This window comes from Chlamydotis macqueenii, chromosome 8 (assembly GCF_036417535.1).
Source record: "Chlamydotis macqueenii isolate bChlMac1 chromosome 8, bChlMac1.mat, whole genome shotgun sequence".
Lineage (NCBI taxonomy): Eukaryota > Metazoa > Chordata > Aves > Otidiformes > Otididae > Chlamydotis > Chlamydotis macqueenii.
Window position 1 is genome coordinate 21,274,862 of NC_141563.1, and position 19,746 is coordinate 21,294,607.

Below are 19,746 nucleotides of genomic sequence, written 5' to 3' on the forward strand. Positions count from 1 at the left end.
CTTACCAAGCTCTAGCATGGCTTTTGCATTGTGCCAAAAGCATCTTATTGACTACATCTAGAGAAGTCTCCTACCAAGGATAACTGGAAGAAAGCATGCAGTGGGCCACGAAAAAGTTACAAAAATGCTGATTTCTTCTTCAGACTGGCTCTGGCCTCTGAACAGTAAAATAAAATTGAGCATTTCTGAAAGAAAGCTGTAGCTACCCAGGTATCTTTGGCTACATGACCAGCCCTAGTCTTTAGTCAATTTGAGGACTTAAGTGATGTTTTTCAGATTTCTCTGAAAGAAAAATCCTAACCTATGGTAGACTTGGCATGTGGTGTGAACAGGCCTTTTTTTTTCTGCAGTAGATTAAACCTCTCCACTTTCATCACTGATTTCTTTTGTTGTGGTCCTTCTAATGTTCTGCAAGTTTTACTTAGATATTTATTACTGTTTTTTAATGCTTAAGTCCTGATGAAAACAGATATGTATCTTCTAACGATAAATGCTGCTCCTCCATTCTGTATTGGCATAAACTATCACTTGAATATACTGAATATATATATACAGATGTCAAAACCCAGCTAGTAATAAATGACATGAAATGGTTGCTGGGAAGCTGGGTCAATCCTGTTCAATATATATTCCACTGTGTTACACTTTCATTATAAATTCAAAGTAAATTACAAAGGTTAGTAAAATGTTATTTCACTTTTTCCCCACTTGTCCACTTGTATTTTCTAAATAAGTCTCAAATTTTACATGACTAATGACCTAACTTAATCAAAAGGAAAATTCTTCAGAGAACACGTTTTAAATAGCACATTGCCATCCACATATTTTGCATCATTACTGAGTGATAACATAATACAGTTAATGAGTACCTTTCTCCCTAGTGTAACTTCTTTGTCATCAGGAGTAGAATTTAGTCCTTTTCATCTTGTGTTACGTCATGGCTTTTGGTGTTATGTTCGATGCCTCCGGTACCTAGTCCCATCAGGAGATCCAAAAGTGTGATATTTCATTTATTCCATCACTGCAATCATTGCTGTAGAGTTACTCACAACAAACATTTTGTTATCTGAAGTATTTAGTTGGGTAGTTATTGAATTCAATATGACTTTCACAATTGATTTCAATCAGAAGAGGACTGTGTTGACGGTGACTCTGTCACCCCAGGAAAAGATGAACATTGTGCCCTTTTAAGTAATGTATTGCACCTGTATTTTTAAAGTGCCCTGGAAAAGGATGGGAAGGGAGATGTGCCTGTTACTGTGAAACTTACCTTCTGAATTCTGGTTTTGCTTTCAAGAGAAAAATGCAGAATGTAAGACGTGCTGTATATTAATATTTATTCAAACTGTCTTCTGATACATTGCCTTTCTGATGCTACATGGTGTCCTCCTCCACTGTTTCCCAGCATGATGGCTAATGTCCTGCTCTGAAAATTATCCATTAAAATTTTATCAATTTTGTGTTTTGGTGAGACAGTATGAGGAAATGCCAATGGAAAATTAGATTCCTCTTTGACATCAGGCGCCCAGTCAGCAATCCAATCCCATGTGTTTCCACTGAGACATTAGGATTTGATATAATTTTGGGTAGAAAACATTTTAAAATGAAACAATTGAATTTTCTAGATGGTCTTGGGGACCACTTAGCTTAAGAGAATACACTTCCAAATCAAAAGGCTTTCAATCATTCTAAATATTATTTGGATGATATTTGCTTTATGTGTAGTAGCAGTTTGAATTTGTATTGAATGTTTGTCTGGCTAGTGCTTGCATAGATGATGTATGAAATTATTATTTCATATTTTTCTAGTGTTTGCATTGCAAGTGACATCTGGCTGACAGGAACTTGGAGAAATGGGATACAAAGTGAATGCTGCAGTTACCACAGCATTGTATTTATCAAAGGGCTTAAGGTTGGTCTGTCTTTGTTTAACATATGAAACTCACAGCAATGAATAAGAAACAGCACAATTTTTTTTTTTAACTGAGCTGCTTAGAAAATGAAGATAGATGAAGAAAAAATGTTAATGGTATTCTTTATTCTGTTCATTGAATTAATTTATGTAGACAATCATGCATACTGGCTGAAAGACAGGTCTCAACTTGTTTGGAGGGGTTTTTTTTGCTATTATACCTTTAAATTATCATTACAATTATATAATTCTTACACACTATATCACAAAGATAGAGAAGTCTGCAATAAGCTACTATAGCAGTATTGTTTTATGGTACAGTTTTCTTTTTAAACTTTAAGTGTTCAGCTACACAAGTCTGAGGATGGGTTTAATTCTGATTATGTTAAAACTTTGAAATGTACCTGTTGAGATGCTATCTTCAACTAAACCCTTACCCTAACACTTTTTCATTAAGCTCTTGATGTGTCACTTGTCTAATGGTAAATTGTATCTTGGTAGATTATAATATGGATTTTAAAAATTATAATATTATTTTACAGTTCAAAATGTGGTATGAAAATTTATTGTTGTCTCTAGTAATATGGATTAACCCTTAATAAAGGCATTTTCAACATGCATGCTGTTTGGGCGGAAGGTCTGCCATAGTGTTACAGAACAATGACGAAAGTGATACAGTGAAGTGTCCAGCTTCTGGCCATGCCCTGGCAGGGAAGAGGAATTGGCTGCATTACTCTGACTAGAAGGTTCTCTTGGGCACTCCTTGTCACTGTCTTGATGTCATTCACCCTTACTGGTTATTAGAATTGTGGGCTCTGTGTGAAGAAAACCCATTCCTACAGAACTCCCCCGTTATTTCCCAGCTGTCCTGGGAAGGAAGGAACCTGTGGGCTGTTACACTTACAGATGTGGAGTTCAGAAGAGAAAAACAAGAAGAGGTTGTATGGAGATGGTGAAGTAGGTAAAACAGACTGGGAGTGGAAAAGTCTGCCTAAGAGAGACAGAGAGATGTCAGACTAAGTAATCCAAAAAATAATTGCATCTGTACTGCTGCCAAGTGATTTTCTGATCTACGAAGATATCAAGCTGAGAGCACTCAGCATCTTCCAGGACTTAGACTCTTCCTTTTAAACAAATGGAAAACACAGCTCTGTGGTCCAGTTAACAGGAAGAAAGAACTAACAGTGATTTTTCTTTAGGTCTGCAATTGCAAGGTCTAGTTGGGAAACTTAACCAAGAAAACCCCCAAAACCAAACCAAACAAATAGTGGAGCAAGAAAGACAAAGAAAATACTTCAAAATTGTTCAAAGAGGAAAATTCTATTCTGCTAAGTGAACCTCAAGAGGAACCCATCTATTTACTGATGATACAGGGAATTTACCTGTCCTCCTCTGTTAGACATCGACAGTGTGATTACCCTCCACTCTACTTTTCTCTCCCCTTTTGCAAATATCTCCAGTGATAAAGACACCTTTGCCATACTTGCCTTTCCTAGCAGTCATGAACATTCATTTTTATTATGGGGGGGAGGCGGAAGGCCTCTTTTTTTTTTTTTTTTTCAAAATCAAACAATTGAACAAAGAATGCTGAGACGGTGATCACTTCAGACCAGCAAAGAAGAATCTCAAATGAGAGCATTCAGAACAATATGTATTCTGAGCGTAGCAATGACAGGAACAGAACCAATCGGAAAAGCGAAAGAGATGATGCTGTAGCACAGTCTGCTGTTGAGGCTGGTCTCCTAAGCATTGTGCAATAGTTCTTTTCAGCAGTTCTTTAACCAAGCAGAATGTTTTACATGATTCAATGGAATATACTTTGCACTTTTAGATAAAGATCACCAACTATTTACCTTGTGTTGGCTTAGGATGTTGTGGCAAAGAACTTGTCACGCAGGAAACACTAGATGCCTTATTGCTTTAAAAATATTTATATATAGTGGGAGCTTTTGGAGTCTTTCTGAATGTGTCCTATTCACTATTGCAGTTCTTATGTGCTCTGATGGTTTGTTATAGATGGAGTACTATATTACATAGTCCACTTACCTGTTTTTCTTGTTGAAATTTACTTTTTTGAACATGACACCTTTTCTTGGATTCCTCTAAAGCTCAAGAGATCTGATGACAGTAATTCCTAAAACATGTTCCTTTGTCCTTCTGCAGTCAATGTCTCCAAACTCTCCTTGTCTTTTTCAGTTGATGTGGGTCAGTCCCCATGTCTCAAACTTTTACTCAGTGTATCTTTTCTTACTAACAGAATGATTCGTATACAAAGCCATAAAAGATGCTTTGAACTACTTTTAAACAAGTTTGCAAGTGCTGCTGCCTCCTGTTGAACTAAAATCACAAAATTTTTCAATTTACTTAGTGTTGTATTATGCCACATGGTACTTCTGTCTCTGTGATATATGAAACAAAGCTGTTCTGATTTTTTTAGCGAATGTTATTTATGCCCTGTAATAATATGTATTACGCTTGTATTTGTCTACTTCTTTGTCTGCCTAGCCACAAACTCAGATTGTATCAGCTTCTGGTTAATATTGCTAGACTTCCTGTATGCCAACACAAACAAAAAGCAAGGAAATAAGTGGTTAAGTCATTCAACACCCCATTTACACTACTCTCATCCACTCGCTTTCTCAGTCTCAGACTGCCAGCGTCCACAGTCCACACATCTCCAGCATCGTCCCGATTACATTAGTTTTCTTATGTTTACTATTCAAGGCAGTAATTCTTTGGCCACCTGTATGATTTTACACTTTGTCTTGAGTATTTGCACCTCAAACTAAGACATCAACATTAATTTTAAAAGTCTGTAGATCATGCCTGTTTGCTCCATTGAAGGTTCTAAAACAGAAGGAAAGCTACCTAGCTATAGAACTGACAGCGATAAGGCTGGAGATGTATGATGTTCATTCTTTGTATTGAGATATTTTTGTAGAAAGCTTTGGGATAAAATTAGAAAAGTGTAGATAGATCAGATTTTCAAAGCTATTTAAGGACTGAAAAGTCTAGTGGGCTATTTCTAATATTTTTAATCTTTATTTCTTATTTATATGATTTCATAATTAGAAATCTGTCCCTAAACTTAGACATGATATTCTCCATTGTATTTACTCTTATCTGGCTGGGTTTGGTCTTTCAGACGTGTACCTTACCTTCTTTAGCACTACGGTAGTAACTATACTGCTAGTCCAACCAGCTGGTGTCTTACTCCACTTTCAGTTAAGATTTCAGTTTCTGTTTAAGAATGTAATATGGTCATTTATGCTTGGTGTAATACTGGAATTTCTATCAAAGCGATGGATCACTGTCCTGGTTCTGGCTAGGACAGAGTTCATTTTCACCTGAGCTGGGAGAGGAGCTGGAGCTGGTGGCCCCTGTGGCTGGGGGACACAGCTGGGATGGGTTACTAATTAGCCAGCAGCTGAGATCGTTTACCCAAATGAGCCCAAGGGCTGTTCCATCCCATGTGACAACATGGTCAGTGTATGAGTGAGGAGAGTGCTGAGGGGAGGTTTCTGCTGCCTGGGAGGAAGCTGGGCATCAGGATCCTTGGTGAGCTATTGCACTGTAAATTATGTGCTTCAGTATTTTCTGTTTTTAGTTTAGTGTGGGTTTGTTTTTTTTTTTTCTATCTCTGTTTTCTTTTCTTCTGTTAGTCTCTTAAACTTTTTCTTTTATTTTAACCCATGAGTTTTCCCTTTTTTCTTTACCAGTTCTCCTCCCTGGCCGACTGGAGGGTGGGGGCAGTGAGTGAGAGACTGCTTAGCTTGGTCCTAAGTGGGGCTAAACTATGATAATCACTTCTTGAGTCTGTGCAGCACTTTACTGCATTCTTTAATGTTGTCCTTTGTGTGTTAAGTAGTGAAGCTATACTTCTTAATAGTTTGCATTTACAGTCTGTTTCACAGAACAAGGATAGGTCAGACTTCCTCTATGGCTCTTTTGAGCCTTCCTCAGCCTATGGGGAAAGCCAGATTGGACAGATCTGATCCCTGATTTTGACACTTTCTTCTGTGTTGGTGAAGATGATAGTGAATGAAGGACACTCGATATAAACAAGCTTTTCTCTTCTGGAGAGGACTGGTAGCACTTAGATGTGCAGATATTCTACAGGTAGTGAGTTCTCTAGACAATGTTAATGCCAGTCAAAGTACTTGCAATTGAATTTTGCGGCATTTTTTAGGAACAATGTGTAATAATAAGAGCCAGAGAAAAAGTATTCACTTTTTATTTAAAGACTAGAATTAGTATTAGCTATGATAGTCTTTTCTCTGTTATTAACTTTTTCTCTGTTATGATAAAGGCAGTACAAAGATGTAGAAAGAGAGGGAAAGAAGGAAAAATTACTCAGCTCCAGGAAATCTCACATCAGATACTCAGGGTCCAGTTCTTAACCACTTTAAACCTTATTTGTAGGACTCATTTTCCTTCAGCTTAGCTTCACAAAGTTTCAGGGTAGTTTAGAAAAGAATACTGACTGCTTGAAGCATTGCTTTGCCTAATGGCAACACATTAGTGTATTGGAAGATATTTGTCCTCCTAAACTAGAAGAATTTCAGTTTGTGTCCATGGACATAGTAAGCCGGAGGAAAAAAAAAAAAGTATGGAAAGGTTTTAGAAAGCCCTTTTTACCCCTCTGTTATAGCAGCTAAATACTGTTATGACACATCTGAAACTGTTGCTGGTGACTGATTTTGGCCTAATCTGTTTAACATTTTGGTAGAATATTTGCTTTTTCTCCCCTCTATGTTAACTTTCTAAGGTTTGAGTTCTGTGTTCTAATTGTTGTGATTGTTGTGTTTTGGGTTTTTTGTTTGTTTGGGGTTTTTTTTTTGTTTTTTGGGGTTTTTTTTTTTGTTTTGTTTTTAAGGTTTTGGTCCATATTAATCAAATTAGACTTCATTTATAGATTTTTGGCTAGAATAAACCCATCCTGCCTAGTCTGCAGGTGATCATGTGGCACTCAGACCAGAAGAACATTATATGGAAAGCTGCCATAATGATGGTAATAGCTGTGAATTCCAGTGATACTATTAGGGATGGAGAAAGTCCTGACTGTATTATCCAATATATATGTGTCTGGTCCTTGTGTGTGGACTAATCCTTTTCTGAGTCTTCTGTACAGGTAAAATTTGATTCAAAGTTCATCAGTCTGAACAGCCCTTTAGTAACAGCTATTCTGAAGTCTAAAATCCTTTAGAAACCTTGTTTCACCATCCAAGAAGTTGACTTTGGCTCAGTTAGCAGAGACTCTGATATCTCAAACACAGAGATCCCATTTCATACCTAAAATAAAATGAGATTTAAGTTGTTATGCCCTAACCATAGTCATGTGGTTGGAGACTCCTAAATTCACATGAGAATGCATGTCTACTTTTCTTCTGACAAACAACTCACTCTCTACCAGCAATAATTTCAATATAATACATTTTCAAAGTAATCTTTCCTTGATCAGCAGACTACAGTATTTTATCATTTTGTAGGCTTTGTTTCCTTCATGGGTGAATACTTCCACCAAATTTCATTTAATATCTATTAACTTGGATTTTTAAAAGATCAAATGGCTTCCATATCTCATTATGTTGTTCCTCATAATTTGTTATTTCTTCCAATTTTATATTATTGTGTACTTAGAGCTTGATTTCTGTACTGCCATCCTATCTAAAACCAGGATCCTGACAAGACACCCTTCTTATGAAATCATGAGCTTCCTGGGAAGTAACTGTTATACTCCTTTTTTCTCGAAGGAGGCCTTTCTATTGAATTTCTTCTCTTCAGGTACTTCTTTCCAGATACTTGAATTTTCTGTTGTTTACTTTGGGCATCTATTTCTGTGTTCTCAGAACTGCTCTGATGATATGATGGGTTCTTTTTTTCCACTAGTTGAGCTGTTACACTGACACTTCTGTTAGTGCATTCTTACACTGTTCTACATGCTTTTTGGCTCTCTTGGCTCTTTGTCAGAGGTCAATGTTGATATTGAAATTTCAAAACATTGAAGTAAATAACACAGCCCACACTTCTGATATTTTTTTTCAAAGAATTAGCTTCCCAGAGAAAGAATTGGATAGTTCTGTAAAGTTACAGAAGCAACAGTGGTGCAAATAATAAGATATGTTGCTCATCTTCTTCTATTCTATTTCTTAAACTGTAAAGTTTACCCTATTATGTGAGACTGCATCCTAAAGATGTAACTGTGTTTGTGTTTGAAGATGCCTAGAGTATTCAAGCTACAACTACTCTGAAGTTAAATATACTACTATGCATTAGCATTTGAATATTCATGTCCAGAATGATTTTCTGTGTCGATACAGATATTTTTCTCATCTATAATATGTGTAATTACATAGAAAATTTTTAAAAGACACAAAATAGGGAAGAGGGGGAAAAACAACAACTAAAAAAATATTGTTGGACTGAATAAAGTTTAAAAAGTAAAAAAAAAAAGTCTGAGAAGCCCTTGCTTGTTGTTTAAGTATTGTGGCTAGATGCAGTCCCAGTCGGGGATGGCTGGTGCATATACTTTATATACTGAGGCAGCTTCCAGTTCATAACTGTTTGCATAGAAGATGTTGGAACAATTTGTGGGCTACGTGCAAATGCATGGTATAGGTGTTTTGACAGACTTCTACAAACTTGAGTGTCTAGCATTAGGCATCAGATCCAAATATGTGTGTGTCCAGTCACAGTTAAGAGGAGTTACAGTATTTTGCTATGAACATCTGAGCAGGCTCCATTCCTAGTTATAGCACTTGGACACGAATGCCCCTTGAGGGCAGAGCTGCCGTGTTAGCTATTTGCAAAAGTCCTAAGGTGCATTAATCTCCCTGGAAGCTCTATGCATAAACAAGAGTTTTCTCTGTGTATCTATTTATTTTTCTTTAGACTCAGAACTGATGTGTTCTACTCAGATGCACTTTTTGTTGGTTATTATCTTGTTGGTTAACCATCGTGTTGTTGGCTATTAGGTTGTCACTGCTGAACAGCAATTTGCATTATGATACTTCAGATTATAAGGAGTTCAGATAAACTTTTTTCTTAAGCTCAGGGGTTTTTTTGTTTTTAATTTGTTTCTATTTCCTTCTGCAGTCTCTTTTTGTAGCATTATACAGTAAAAACAATATATGCAAGCTTTGTGTTTGTACGTGCATGTATATACATGTATTTATGTATGTATACTGTAGCTTGAATTTGGGGATGATGTGCTTGTGAAAGCATCTGTACTAAAGAAAATGTGAAGCCCTTTATTTGCCTGTACAATAGGACTACTAAGGAACTTCTAGTATACCTTTTTTCTTGCTGTCTTCCAAATAAACTCATTTTAGGTTTGCGTGTGAGTGCGTATCTGTCTCTAGGGTGGCCATGCTGCAACAATTGCCCCAAAACAGGATATTCATTTCTAAATAAAGCTAAGTGTCTGAACTCTAACTGCTGTATGTTATATTTTAGAAGTCATGAAGTTTCAGCCTAGACTGGAGGCACTAACCTAGAAAGATAAACAGAGAACACATGTTTGGTGCTTGTGAATTACTGTTTGTGGTTTACTTTGATAATTTTGGCCTTCAAATAGAAGTAGTCACTTGTAGACAACTGGCAATTACTTTTGAGACTGCGGGTGTAATCCATTAATATCGCCTAATTTAATACAACCATCCAAATCAAACATTCTTCTGTTTTTAGAAAAGCCTGCAGGTAATGGAAGCTTCAGAACATTCATATGTTTAGTGTTATGGTAGAAAAGTCTAGATTCTGTACTCAAAGACCTGGTAAAGTCCCAAGCTCATATTAATGCCACTTCAGGCTTCTAAGGGAATATTTTGACTGTTTGCCATTGGCCCTGTTGCTTATGGAAAAGCAAGGAACTAAATTGGTGCCTGCTGGCTTTTAATACATCTTTTTAGGGGAGGTCAAAACTTGGGCCAAAGAAAATGGGGGACCCACCTCAGTGTCTGTGCCTAATGACATTAGCAGATGTGTCTAGAGAACAGAAAACTACATCTGTGAAGCCCTACAAATATCCAACCTGTCTAGTTTACTCTGGAAAATGGTGGTACTGGTGAGAAGACTTTCTTTGTGTGCAAGTATTTCTGATTAATCTAATATGGTAAATGTTAAGTTTTCCCAAATGAGGAAACAGCTCTCTTCATTCCTAATTTTAAAGATTTTTATGCTGTGAGACCTGGAGAATACTGAGTATGGATTTGTTGTGTTATATAAAGAAATCTGACCATATTTTAGTGGAAAAGTAAAGCACTATTCTTTCATTAGTGTTTGATATTAACAAAGTGTAAGAAATCTCATCAGCAAATTGCCTTACAACTGGCAAGTAGATACAAGGGGATCCTCAAATCTGTTGTCTTCATTGGATGTCATCTTCATCAGGCTGTCAGAGTCTTATAAAGCTAGCCTGTAAGATGCCTTCCACTGTGGTCACTCTCAGACAGACAGATCAAGCCATAAATTACTTTTGAAAAAGTCAGGCTGAGGAAATCTGTAACATGGGCTGAGGAGGCTTTAAACAGTTGCTTTCTTCTCTCTGCTTTTAGTTGCTTCTTTGTGCAGTCTGTTAATAATCTGTTTATGTGGTTTGCTATTTCTGAACCTTAGTTTACTTAGCCCATCTATAAATTTTGTCTCCTTCTGGTACTTCTGCAGCATATTTCTGAGGAATAAGATCATATTGGTATGAGAGGAAGCAATATGGAGAATCTCGCTTCTGTATTTTTCCAGTCTTAATATTTCCTCCAATGACAAGAAAAAATCACTAATAAATATAGACCTTCAGAAAACCTTTTGCTGAACAATCTTAATTTCTGATTTGTACTAGTTTAAGTCATTCCATTTGCATACAAAAGTAATCCCTCTTTTTCCCATCTGTTATATTATTGATTTACATCTTTCACATAGTTATCTGCAGTGGTGCACACGAACATTCACAGTTTAATATTCTCATTTTGTGCTGATTCCCTATAGTCTATTGATCATAAACCATGAAAAGTTTAGGATGCATTTCATTTCTTTTAAAAGCTTATTACAAACTTTGGAAACCCATTGTAAGTGGGTTTTACAATAATGGATGCCTTTACATTCTTTTTTGATGCTCTCTACTTTTTTGACACTTGGTAAGTATCACTCTGTAGACCAATGAATAGTAATTTTGAACTAGCTTAGGTCTTGGATAACTGAGTGTGTGTAATCATGCACACAGACATTCTGAGTCATAGCCTGCCAACTCAGATGACAATAATTGAAAATGCTTCTTCCTGATGGCTGGCTGTGTCTTGCCACAAGTGAAATCAGTAGGTAGTTTTAGCACCATCCTCCTGGTTGGCAAGTACCATCACAGATGGTGTTAACTAGGGCCCTTCGTGATATCCTTGGCAGATGAAACAAATATTGACCTGCAGTCTTTGGGATGGCCTTCAGAAGACAATGCTGCATTGGAAACGGACTGAATATCACCTGTGCTTTAAAACGTCTAAGTCATCTCACTGCAAGGGATAGTTTGAGTTAGTGTGTATTAGGTCCTCCACCAAAACTTCCCTACTGTATGCAGATAGAACTCAAATTACATGCAAAACTTGAGTTCCAGCTCAAGCTAATACAGCAAAGACAATGTGAGTTTGAATAGATGCTAGTAAAAGGCAAATACTCTGAAAAACACGCTGCCTGGCAATGATCAATATGAGACAACAAAGTCAATACAGCTGAACTCCAGCTTGCTTCTCTGTTCAAGTGTGAAAACAGCCCCTTTCTACTTTTTTTTGTGAATAAAATAGCATGCTTCTCCTTAAATACAGTAGAGCACAATTAAATGCATCAGCCTTACTTTCTAGATATGCAGTCCCTCTCACAGCTCTGAGGAGTTTCTCCTTAACAAGTAGTTCTGGACACCATTATATCCAAAGGCAGTCAGCAATTTGGAATAAATTAAGAGAACTCAAATTATTAAGAAGTTGGAATGGTAAATATTCTATATGTGGAAAGAGTAAAAGAAATATAAATAAATTGGCTGACTGACTTATTCTGGCTGACTGTCTGAGGAAGCTTCATGATAGTAACATCTGTTAGACTATTGACAGGACTTTTAATAATTAGGGAAACTGTCTCTTTGAAGCTGTTGTCCATAAGATTGGACTAGTTCTGGTCCTGGGTTACTCCACAGCAAAAGTACTTGTGTAATGTAAAGCCAGACAGATCACCAGGAGCTGAGACTTCATTTTATTACACTGCTGAACTGGTGAAGGCTTGACATCCTGAGTGGTTGCATCTGCCCTAAGTACTTGCATTTCCAGTTGGCAATTCTAGTGAGATTAGGAAGAAGACCTGCTGTCATGCCTCTGTGATGCGGAAAAAGGCAGAGGACGTTATTTCATTGTATGGGTGTGATCAGCAGATGAGGAACTTCAGAAAAAAAGTCTATGAAAGACTAGTGTTTGAAGGATTAAACCCATTAAATGGGAAGGAAGGAGGTCTTTAGCTTGGGAACACAATTTAACAGCCCAGAATTAAAGGACTGAAGGATTACTGATCCCATATAGAGCTGACAGTATATTTTGTCTTTTTATTCCTCCAGAAGGGGAAAGCTTTCTTGATCAGAAACTCTTAAGTGTTTTAGTAGCAAGGGAAACTGAGGCTTGGAATTATAACACAGGTTTCCCTATGCTGTAGCAGGGCAGGTGGGCTTAGATCTGAAGGGGAAACAGCCCCACTTGGTGCTGGAGGACAAGAACACTTTACACTTTCCCTTTGGGAATGGTGGAAGCCCTATTAAAATGAGTAATTTTAAATTTAGACTGAATGAAGCACTTCAGAATTTACTGTGGGGAACAATCCCGCATTGGCAAGAGAATGAACATAATGATCTAATAGGGTAAAGATTGTCTATCTCTGTTTCCTGTAGATCTTTGAAATGTCTGACTTCTGCAGGATTTGATTCCAATATGACCACCAAGAAAACAGAATGAGGAAAGTTTTCTTATTCTTAGTGTGGGTGTAATGTTCTCACATTTCTTTATGGCAGTCCTAATCTAAATGATCTGAAATCCTTGAGCTCAAACCGTTCAGGTTTAGCTGGGGCAGGTTGCAAACTGCTGAGCCCTGCTAAACATCCTCATAGCTTCAAAATGCACAGAGTTCTTAAGCTTTTATTTGAATAGGCTGTAGCTATTATTAAAATAACCTTCAAGTGTTGACTCAAAATCCCTTCACACTTTGCTAAAATTGTCCTGAAATTTCTGTCATTCTTGCTAATATGTTTCATTTTTCGTCCCACGTGCTGTACTTAGCTTTGTGAGAATTTCTCCCTCTTCTACCTATTAAAAAAAATGTTGGTGTCATTTTCCTAAAACAAATAAGTAAAGTGAATTTTTTCCCTTTGATCATTTTCTCTGTTCTTATTAAAAAGTATATTGCATTTAAAGCTGCCTCTTGTCTATTGTTTAAATGACAAGTCCAGATCAGGTGCTTTAAAAGTTTGCAGTTACAAATGGAAATGTCTTTAAGTATTTATAATAATCTTTGTTTAAATTGTCTTCACATGTAGAAGCAAGGTAAGCGAGGCACGGAAAACAGTGTCTTGCTGAAAGACAGTGTTTTTGTGAAAGGACACATTCTTATCAAGGACTGAGGAAAGTACTTTTTTCTTTTTTTTTTTTTTTTTTCTTTGCTCCTTCCTTCAGCATATGAAATATTTACTTCTTAGGCAGTATCAGGAATACCCATTTTCCATAGTGCTATACCAGCCCAACCCATCAATGTGCTGGTTAATTAAGTGTGACCTAAACCAACTTGACTTGAGCTCTGCATTAAATGCACAAAACCCATTTGAGCTGACCAGCAACAGAAGTGGTACTCAGAGAAATTGAAAAGGATTTCTCCCAAATGCTTTCTACTTACTTACAGCACTCAAGTAATGGCTGAAGATTAGCATATGACATGACAGATTACATTAAGTCATGTCTTTCCAGTGCTTTATGACAGCACTATCACATTAGCTTCTTAGCACTGGCACATTGAGGCATGCAAATGTTTTCAGACCCTCTTATTCAAATCTACAAGCTGACATGGCAGCCTTGATATGATTATTAGTCATTTGAGAGACTTTAATTCACGTCATCAGATAACAGGTTCTGCTAAAAGGTTAGAGAAACTGTCTGCTTTTAATGAAGCCCTCAAAAAACACCCTCAAAAACCTCACTGCTCACAGAGAGCCTGATTTGACTTTATTGACAAGATCCCCCTAAGAATGAACTTCAGTTGAATAAGTAAGCAGGCATCTAGAGTGGAAAAAAACACTGACTCCATTTAAAAATTAGACCAAACTGGGTTGAAGTCCTATCTTTCCACCTCCCATTTTCTCTTTCTGGTTTTATCCTAGTTTTAAAGACAAGGTGCTCTGTCTGGAAAATGTTTTCAGCATATAATGAACGAGGGAAGGTGGAGCAAGGACTGGTCTGATATTTAGTGGCAGAATTTCATTCTTATACTGAGTGGAGGCTTACCACGAAGGATTAACTGATGGTATCTTGTCACAGGGTGGTGTGCAGCACAGTTACAAATTCTGTTTGTGTTCTTCTAGCCTGCATCTATTAACATGACTTCATATTCAGATATTATTTCATGTTAAATCATGGTGGAGCTGCATTCCAATGGAAATATAAGGTAAATTAGTCACCCATCAGTGGCCGTTGGCACAGGCTTTGGTCTGTTTCAGATGAAAGAGAGATGAATAAGGTGAGAAGTGATGTTCTTCCTGGGCAGTTAAGAAAGGGAAGGAGGCCTTTACTATTAAAAGTTGCTAGAGCTATGGTTACTCTTTGCAGAAGATATAGGAAGATGGCACTGATCCCAGCCAGCATTGCCCCAAGGGCAAAGATACATGTCACAGAACTGCAGAGAAATGAATATGAGTTCTTCTCCTCTGCAGTAGAGCCTATGTCAATATAGTGCTGCCCAGACTACACCAGACTTTCAGAAAGGTACTAGTGTCTCTATACCTAGAGCTCATTGCAGGCTTTTGTTACCTGATCCCTTGTCCTTGCCTAAGGAGGAGTTTGGAACTTGCTTATAGCCTTTGTAAAGCACCTAGTTTAGAGATCACTTTGCTTATGCTTCAGACTTTCTCTAGAGTCTTGCTTGGTTTGCCTCTCAGCAATATGCTAAATTGGAAAGTGTTAAAGAAATGTACTTGGGTTCACAGACATAGTGGATTTAAGTTAATTGTTGCAGTTAACTTTAATTTTTGTCCCGGTTCTTTGGAAAACCAATTCAGAGTCCCTAGTATAGGACTCATACTTTGATTATTAAGGCATGCATAATCTGAGTTTGAGAAAAGCAATTGACTGCAGCCAATTGATATTGGTGTAAAAGACCTGGTTTGTATCACCTTTCGTGTTGCCTCTCTGTCACTTCTACAGCACACATGCTCCAGTAACTCTGTTTTTGTTCCTTCTGAATATAAATGTGCCAGGTGCAAAACAGTTATGTCCTCTATACCATCTCACTGAATCCTTCTGTCTTCATTTGCCTTTGCCACTCCTGCAGTTTTGGTCTCAGCGACCCTTTCAGATCCAATCAACTTACTCTGCTGCTTTTTTTCATGTTTTCCAGCTCTCTTTTTGTCTAAGCAAAATCGAATGCTGTAAATACTACCAGTCTAATCTGGCTGTACTTCATCCCATTTCCTAGGGGTAAATTGACAGGATGAGCAACAAGGCAGTGGAGCACCAGCTCCTTTGTTACTGCTCCCACCCTCTTTCTCAAGAGCTTTTCTGTCCTCAACCACAGCTCCTGATCACAAGACTCTTCTGTGCTTTGCCAGCATGGACCAACCTTCTTTTGTGTCTGCTTCACGGATTCTTCATCTCCTCTCATATCCATCTTTAGATGCATCTTTCAGCCTTGATCATGCTCATTTAATTTCTCTCTTTCATTAGATTTATGATCAAGTGCTTTAGTTTATTAATCATACAATGTCTTTGTAACTGCATTGTATAAAATAATGGTTTAAATTACCTAACTTTGTACAGTGTTCTGGGACATGGTTTGTATGAAGACTGCTATTCAACGTAGTTACTGTGCTGTATTCTAACCAGATTTCTGCATGTTTTCCTCTGAAACAGTAACAAAAAAAATCATCAATTATATTATGTCATTGCTCGTGAATTAATTTGCAAGACTAAAATGAAATATTTAGACATCAGTTTTGCAAACTCTTCCACATGAGTTCTCCTACTGAGCTTGAAGGAGATTGAAAAGATTTAGGCCTGTTTGTGGGACACTTCAGCAACTGGCAATATAGGCAAGTGAAAACAGAGGGGTTTAGAGCAGCTCTCTCTGGTGTACCATTGAAGCTTCCTACCCAGGGCAAGAATAAAGGGATACAAAAGTACAATAAAAGACAGGACATAACTGTATCAATAGTTTTTCCTCATCACAGAATAAACATAAGGACTCTTCTACCAGAGATTATCCTTGAAGTTGTAAAACAGATTAGATAAAACAAATGAACAAAAAGGATCAATATCCATAGGTATGTACGTATGTCAATAGTATGTGTTAGTAAAGATAAAAATATGTAATTCCTGTGAGTCCTCATAGCATAGGGAAAATCACTCCCAAAAGTGATCCTTATGGGATTTGGTATGAACTAGTCTGTCTGAAGGCTGTTAAGAACCCATCCCTTGGATACAGAACTGCCATCCCTCTGTCAGTGGATGTGTTGGTGCCAGCACAAGTCTTGAGTTCTGTGTGGTCTGGCACAATCCCAAACCCAAAATGGCTTAATCCTGCTGTATGGGTTTCAGCAGCAGAGAGAAATGGATTCTAAACTGGAGGTTCCAGTTGCTGTCCCTTCAGCTCCAGTCCCAGGAGGGTTTAGCATAGCTGCTGGCTGTATTAGGACATATCTGACCTGCTTGCATCTCTTCTGTAGGCATATTCCTAATCCTCATTTGCCTTTTCTGAAACTCATCAAGTAGAAGACTGGGATTGGAGAAACACAAATTATTTTAAAAGTTCTACTGAGTCTCTGTATTTTTGCAGATAGTTCTGTACTTGCAGTTATTTCCATCTTGTAGTTTAATACAAGCTAGAAAATCCATACCGCTTTGCTCCCCTCTGCCTATTTCTTCTGCGAGGAATACATGTTAATCAATAAAGAATCTATGCCCCCACCTCTTCATTACTTCTAGCCTCCTGTCATACTCTTATTCTCTTATACACAGGTTATGAACAATTCCACTGTCTGAAAATTATTTAAAATATAATTTAGACTAGAATACCGGAGAGTGACAAATGCCAGTGGGTTGAGAGGGTTTGTTCACCAGAGGCTGCAATCACTTGCGACAGCTAACTACAGCTCCAATCTTCATTTGCACTCTCCCAGTCCTGTAACAGATTGCATTTCTCTCGCCCTTTCTCTCTCTCTCTGTTATTAATTCTTCACCTTTAGAAAGATTAATACCTTTCATGAAATGGACTTGTGTGCTGATTCAACTATTCTGAGTGCTAATATATGGAGCCCACAGCACTGAGAACAGCAGTTTGATATCCACCACCTCTGATGGACCTTGATGTACAGCCACTGTTATCTCAAGTTTTCATGGTTTGTGAGGTTTAACACTTACGGTACTTGCGTACAAAGGTGCTGCTAGTGGGAATAAAGCCATTGCTTTAGGAGTTAAGGGAACTACAAGATAGTTTTAGATTAATCCTAGCTGCTAGTCATACATTTCAGTGTTGAAGGGCTGAATTTCGGTACCTGGATTTCTTGTCAACAAAAAAGCTTTCAGTGACCTACCTGGGGATCAACACAAATACAAGGTATGATAAAAGAGGACAGCAGAAGCAGGTGACAGAAATAGCAGGAATCACTTAAATTTGGCCTGTACCAGTGCAGATGATGATGTTGACTTCACAAGTTACCAACTCTTTCTCATTACATTATGCTGTTGCTGATATAGAAGTATTTCAAGTTGTCTGCCACTGAAGTCTTGTAAGTATGAATTTGATAAAATTCTCGTCTTTATAAAAGCTGGCATTCAAATATCCTTTAGCAATCTAGCACTCATGAAAGTAATACTCATTATTACTGATACCCAAATTTGTATAAAATGATGTTTTTGTTAAAAACCAACTCTGTGCTGTTGTTATACTCATCTTGTGTTCTTCAGACACTTTGTTTTCTAGTTATTTAAAAATTCTAAAAGTTTAAAAAGTTATGCAATTAAAATTGGAAACGAACAGGTGGCATTTTGGGAAACAGCTTACTAGCACAGGGCAGTTCCAGGAGCATTTTAGGGAAATATAAAGAGGGCCCAAACTAATGCAACTTCTCAGCGATTATATGTTCTCCTTTGGTGTGTTCCATCTCTTCACCATCCTGGACCATCTTACACGTGCATCTTTCTCTCATTTTAATCTAACTGTCCTTCATACATCAATTCTGAGGCCTTGACTGAATTAGGACAGATGACTTTCAACTCCATCCCACCAGATATGACCAGATGTATTTTAACTGGCTGACCTTAATACTATGTATATTTCTATACTACCCAGTTCCATGCTATGTAAAGTTATTTGAGCTTTAAACAATCTTCTCTGAGCATATTGGATTCTCAGAGTGCTGAACAATCATGAGTTATGTATGTTTGACACTGAAATGCCTCATATATCCCAACAAACATACTACATATTTCAGATTGCATCAGGCTTATTTTAAATATGAATTAGCTGGTGGATGTGGTGCCTAACCTGCTCTTTAACTGTCCCTTTAAAATATGTATTTAAATCTTAGATGTGTGTGACTGAATTTGATTTAGCACTTGGTCTTAAACCACAGTTCAGTTTTAAAGTGAGCCAGTAATTGGGTTTTTCTCACAGTGACAGAGGATCTCAGAATGAAGTTGCTTTGACAAATATTGTGGGCATTATATTTTTATAGCATGAAACCTTACCCTATTGTCACTGAAGTCAAGGGTATCCATTGATTTTACTGAAGAGTGGAAGCCAACAAGGCTTTAAGATACAGCTTAGCAGAAATAATTCGTTGGGCAGGTAGCATTGTCCAAAATACTCCTGGCAAAAGGAGCTGATTTAGAAAGCAGCTCAATGCTTTTTCTTGGTGATGTAATATGACATATTTTATAAATGGGTGTGCTATTAGATAAAGTTTATATGACCAGAGTTAAAATTAGCTATAGACCTTAGAAATAAACCAATATTGATACATCTCTAGAGAGAAAATATTGCCATGTTAATGGTTGGCCTTCGTCTTTTGCATTTCTGTGAATATATCAGGGCATACGTATATGTCCATACAGTGTGTGTAATCACACACCTGTCCGTGCTACACTTCTAGTCTGTTGAGAAGATATCCCCTTAAGGTCAGTAGAGGGGGTACTTACCTTTACAAGGCACTTGTCCATGCCTGTACTTTACATCTTCTAGTATCTCTTGAAGGCTCTTGTCTTCAATACTCCATCTTACTGTGCACGTAGTAAAGATTTCAAAAGAAATTACTGTGTGATGGTAGGAACTGTGTTCTGCTCTACAGAATGGGTCCTTGTACAGAAACACAGTAGAAAGTTTATCTGAGACAGCCAGCTCTGTTTTATAGGAGGATATGCTGTACCTTTGAAGCCAGCAGGCACAAAAGGCTCTTGATAATGTCTTCCTGCAGTTGCAAAGGAGCCTGAGCAGCAGTGCTGGCAATGAGGATGGCTGGGCACCACCATCCCTGCACATGCTATGGCTGAGCATGTTTAGTGGCACCTAACAGTGTGGTGATCTGTCAGATAAACTGTAAATATTTTTTTTTTAAACCC

General features: G+C 37.6%; 1 long non-coding RNA gene across 4 annotated transcripts in view; it reads left to right on the plus strand.

Moving 5' to 3' along the window:
* Positions 1–19,746, plus strand: part of LOC147599956 (uncharacterized) — a 502,172-nt gene that overhangs the window by 239,904 nt on the left and 242,522 nt on the right. For all 4 annotated transcript variants that reach the window (XR_015259213.1, XR_015259210.1, XR_015259212.1 and 1 more), the window contains exon 10: positions 1,810–1,912. This is a non-coding gene — a long non-coding RNA (uncharacterized LOC147599956). The remainder of the gene's footprint in view (positions 1–1,809; positions 1,913–19,746) is intronic.